Raw genomic sequence first — 6,000 nt, forward strand, 5'->3', positions numbered from 1 at the left:
AAAAAAAAACGCCAACCCAGGAAAAGGAAAAGAAAAAAGAAAAAAAAAAAAGAACAACGCCAACCCAGAAAAAAAAACAAAAAAAAAAAAAAAAGTCAAAAGATGGTCAAAAGTTGCGGCTGTGGGTCCCTCATGTGTGTTTATTTACGGAAATGCCATTGAGTTATGAGTTATGGAAACTGAAAACAGCCTTTTGTTGTTTTCAGTTTCCATAACTCATAACTCAAAAATCAGAGAATTGAATGATGGAAACAGAGTTATCGTTTGACCAAACAACCTTTTTACTATGGGTCCCACCATTTTTGAGTTATGAGTTATGGAAATAGAGAATTGAGTTATCAAAAAACTCAATCCAAACAGCCCCTTAGGCCTTGTTTGGTTTTTTTTTTTCATCACTCAATTTTCATCACTCAATTTCCATCACTCATCACTCATCACTCATCACTCATTACTCATCACTCATCACTCATCACTCTAAATACTACACCCGTTTGGCACCATCACTCAATTTCCATCACTCAATATTTTTCACACTATTTGTGGGTCCCATACCTGTCACTCATTGATTTTTTTTTTTTTTTTTTTTTTTACCCAAACTCACCGAACTAGTGAAAAAAAAAAAAAAAAAAAAAAAAAAAAAAACCCAGAACAGACCGAAGTGAAAGAAAGAAGAAAAAAAAAAAAAAAAAAGAGAAGAAACCCAGAACAGACCGAAAAAAAAAAAAAAAAAAAAAAACGGACCGCTTCAGTGAAAGAAAGAAGAAGAGAAGAAAAAAAAAAAAAAAAAAGAATGAACCGAACAGCCAAGAAGAAAGGAAAAAAAAAAAGTCAAAAGTGGTCAAAAGTTGCGGCTGGTACTGTTTGTGGGTCCCCTTTTGTGTGTTTAATTACATTATTGCCATTGAGTTATGAGTTATGGAAACTGAAAACAACTAAAATGTGTTTTCAGTTTCCATAACTCATAACTCAAAAATCAGAGAATTGAGTGATGGAAACAGAGTTATGGAAACAGAGTTATCGTTTGCCAAACAACCTTTTTGTCATGGGTCCCACCATTTTTGAGTTATGAGTTATGGAAACTGAGAATTGAGTTACGGAAACAGGAAATCCAAACACCCCCTTAGTTGCTGCGTGTTTTTTTTTTTTTTTGTGGGGCACGCGTTTTACCCCCAACAGCGGTTACCGTTTATGTACGGTATATAAACAGTAATAGCAACTTTCAATCAGCCTTTCGTGATCGGTATATTTGTATACTGTTTATTGACTCATAAATTTCATTTTTTTTATTAAAAGTAGGTTTTTTTAGTACTATTTAAATATTTAAAAATTATTTTATTATAGTGTTTTTAGTTTTCAATTTTAACAAATAAATTTTATCACAACATAAAGAGAAAACCAAATAAAAAACAGTGTAACTGCCCAAGGTGCATGCAATAATGAAGTTGAGGGCCCACGTTCTGATATCTCAAAAGCAGGGCCAGCTCAATGAACGAATAAGTCCACATCGTACATACATCACCAGTTAAATCCACTCTATAATCTAAAGAGCAGGATTTTGTATATCCGGTACATCACCAGTTACATCACCAGCTCACCACCAGCTCACACCAGAATCCACTCTATAATCTAAAGAGCAGGATTTTGTATATCCGGTACATCACCAGTTACATCACCAGCTCACACCAGAATCCACTCTATAATCTAAAGAGCAGGATTTTGTATATCCTGTACCGGATTATATGCCGGGTACATGATATACCACCTCAAAAAGCAGAGCCCGCTCAACTGAAATCCACCCTATAATTCAAAGAGCAGGGCCAACTGTTATCAACGAAAGATGAGTCTAACGTGAGTTTATTTCTTTTTATTTATTTAAGGTTGGTTAAAAATTCGTTTATTTTATTGAAATTAAGAAAAATAAATTATTAAAAATATTTTATATAAAAATAAGAATTAATTAAAATAATATAATAAAATTTATAAATAATAATAAAAATAAATTAACAAAATTAACCCTACTAAATAGCGCAGCAGTCATACTTTGGAAATGGAAATTTGCTGTGAAAAAGTACGTACGTAGATAGTGAAATGAATAAATGGAGAAACCAAAGTGTATGCAATAATGAAGTTGAGGGCCCACCCACGTTCTGATATCTCAAAAGCAAGGCCAGCTCCGGTCAATCAACGAATAAGTCCACATTGTACATCACCAGCTCCCACTAGAATCCACTCTATAGTCTAAAAAGCAGAGTCAGCTCAACTGGAATCCACCCTATAATCCAAAAAGCAGGGCCAACTGTTAACAACGAAGGATGAGTTTGTCGGGAGTTTATTTCTTTTTTGGATTATATAGGGTGGGTTTAAAATTCGCTAATTTTATTTTATTAAAATTTATTTTTGTTAAAAGTATTATATATAAAAATAAAAATTAGTTAAAATAGTATGATAAGATTTATAAATTATATTAAAAAATATAGTGAGTTTATAAATAATAACAAAAATAAATTAAGTAATAAAATAAATTATCAAAATTAATCATGTCAAATGGACACTTAAAGTTATATTTAGGACATCACAACAACTTTTTTGAAATTTTTTTATTTTTTCTGAAATAAAATAAAAATAATAATTAATTAAGAAATCAAATCAAAATTCAAAAGTAATATAAACAAACTAATAGAGGTTTGTTTAGGTATCTTTTATTAGTTGAAAATTAAAATTTTATTATGAAATAGTGCCCTGAAAACAGCGTTCCGTTTTTTAATCACTTAGCTGGTACATAAACAGTATCATGGACCAGCCAAGTGAAACACAAATGCAAAAGCACACAAAAAATCAGCAACGCAGACCCACACTAAAGTTCAAACATTCAAGTTTAGTTAGCTTAATTAAAAAAAATAATAATAAAGGTAATATAGTACGCTAAGCTTAATGAACAGTTTTTAAGGGTTCATTTGATTGATAAAGTGAGATGAAAGAAAATATTTTAATTTTTCTCATTTTTATTTGATTATGGGGTAAAAAAGTTGAGGGATGAAGAAAATTTATTTGATTAGGAAGAAAAACTAAAAGATAGAAAATTAAGTTTGTATAAATTTAACATTGTATTTTTATTAAATAAAAAAAGTAATACATTATATTTTTATTAAAAAAATAGTTTAGGATCAAATGGAAACTTTATTTATTTTTAAATATAATAGTTCACAAAACTCAAGAACGCAAAACTTTTTTTTATTAAAAAAAAAGCCAAAACTGATGAGAAAAAAAAAAATGAGCACAAAAAAAGAAACGTAAGATTCAGAAAACATTGAAAAAAAAAAAGAAAAAAAAGAAGAAGAGTGAGACAACATTTAAAAAGAAAAAAGAACAAAATTGAAAGAAAAGATTTATAAAACCAACAGTTGAACGTTGGGTGTTGGTGTTGCGGCAGTTTCAGAAAATATATATATAGTAGGTCCCAAAAAAAAAAGTAATAAGTATATATAATCAAAAGCATTGACATACTTTTGGAACGAAATGATAGGCATTGCCTTGCAGGCTTGCGGAAATAATACTAGAGACGAAGTATATCAAGGTTTTTTTTTTTTTTGAGTAAGGACGATAGAAACTTTTATTAACATCAAAGATAAGTACACGTAAGACTAGTTTTTAAATTAAACTAGCACTGGAGGGGCAGCACCAACTAAACTGTGGTGTCGCAAGAAAACAAGACAAGTCAGCCCAGAGTAGGAAAACAGCATAATAATTAATAAAAGAAAGGCAAACCCATCCAGGTCCCATATTTCCTATACTTGAGCTGCCATAAGTCGATGATATTCATCCACCAGCCCTCATAAAACGACAAAGTTGTGATGAGATGGGAATAACATTAATTACTTTCATTTTAATTATTATTATTATTATTAGATTACTAATGGTCTCTTTAAGTTATTAAAAAAATGATGCATTTAATCATTTAATTATAGTCTAATTGCCCTTCTCACATGTGAATCTAATTTTTTTTTAATAAGTGAAGCTCAACACATGAGATTTTTGACATTTTAAATGTGAGATAGAATAAAGTAAGGTATCGAATTCAAAGATTTCTTGCTTGAATACTATATTAAATTATCAATACTACAACTACAATCACCAGATCCTCCAACAAATTCCAAATCCAAAAACCTCAACAACAACAACCAAAAAAAAAAAAAAAACCCCAACCCAATAGATCAATCAATGACCAAACTCAACCAACCATCGGCGGCGAGAGCTGTGGAGGACAACGAGCAAAGATCGACGACTGCCCCTAGGCGAGCAGAGCTTTAGATCAGCCAGCAGAGGTTCAAATTGGCGAGCTTCAACCGGCGAGCTCTGCTTCAAATCAGAATCGCCTTCTTCTTCGTGACAGGAAAAGAAAGAGAGAGAGAGAGAGAGAGAGGCGCAAAAAAAAAAAAAAAAAAAAAAACCCGAAGCCACCGTGAAGATGCTGGAGAAGAAAGAAGAAGAAAAAGGGAAAAGGGAGTGACAAGAGCAAGGAGCAAGCGGAGGAAGAAAGAAGAAAAAATGAAAGAGAGAGAGAAAGAAAAGTAATAAAGAAGAGAGAGGAATGAATAAAATAATTTTTTTTTTTTAACACATCTATCCGTACCGTTCCAAAGATGGAACAGTACTGTTCATATGTGTCAAAATTTATAAGATTTGGCACACCTCATGAGAAGGGTTTTTTGGTGTTTGGTGTGCCAAATGTGTCATATTATAGCATTTAACACACCTGCTACGGATGCTCTAATAAAGGCAAAGCTACATGGATTGAATTCCTAGAATTTTGTGTGTTTATTGAAGCTATTTGCTACCAAGGTAATATTTTGCATTCCTTTTGAAATATCAATCTGGCAACACCCAATCCCAGAGCAAGACTCGTTCACTACGTTGCTTATGTTTTGACAAACAAACATGCAACCAATGCCATAATTGAACCAAACCGATCATGAACAATTCGACAGCTCGATAAAAAACTCGTTCATGTTTATTTGTTTATAAATAAACCAAGCTTAAATGTTAGTTTTAAGCTCGTTTAATAAACAAGCCGAGTTCAAGAAAAAAAATTTGTTCACAAACAAGCTCATTGAGCAATTAGGCTTGATACAAAACAATTCAAGTATAGACTCATTTATAAGTTTATATATGTTAGCTAAATGTACTCATTACACATATTCTTAAGGCATATTCTCTATGTAATTGGCTAATCCTTTGACAAAATGCACTTTACTTGTAATTTGGTAGTTCTAAGTAAGGTTTAATGTATCAAGAAATATGTTGTTCAAGAATATCAAGTGGTTTCATTAAAGACATGAAGATTAATCCAATAAACAAGTGAAGAAAAGCTATTTCATTAAATCTCGACAAAAGCTCGACGATACTGCTATCGAGGATTAATGAAGAAGCTCGACATAATCTCGACATAAGCTCAATCTATCAAGATCTACGATTTCAGAATTTCCAGATCTAAAATTCAGCCCATAATGACTTGTTTGATTAGGGTTTCTTTTCTCATAACCCTAATCATATATAAGGCTTACTTTAAAAGTCATCAGGTATGGAAACAAAGACCTAGAACTCATATACTCTGTGTGAAACTATTGCGTTTGTGCGCCTTAAGATTTTGTAACCAAGTGCTTCTTGATCTTCATCGTTTATGAAGTGAAGAATTTTGCAACCAACAACAATCATTCAAGTTACTAAACTTAGTCACGTACTGGGATCCATGCAAAGGAGTTAGTTACAAATTGGAGATTTGTGCAACAAAGGAAAGAAGGCTACTACAAGATCAAATTCAATTGGGTACTGGAGCAAAGATTCAACTGTAAATTGGTATTTTGGAATAGGCCAAGGTAGTAGTAAAATTCCTCATACTTGTAATCGCTTGATTATTGATTAGTGAATTCTTGGGAGTGGTGACCTTAAATTCACCCGATAGGGTTTTTGCCTTGCGAGAGGTTTCCCCATTTGTCAACAAAT

The sequence above is a fragment of the Quercus lobata genome, chromosome 9, assembly GCF_001633185.2.
Source record: "Quercus lobata isolate SW786 chromosome 9, ValleyOak3.0 Primary Assembly, whole genome shotgun sequence".
Taxonomy (NCBI): Eukaryota; Viridiplantae; Streptophyta; class Magnoliopsida; order Fagales; family Fagaceae; genus Quercus; species Quercus lobata.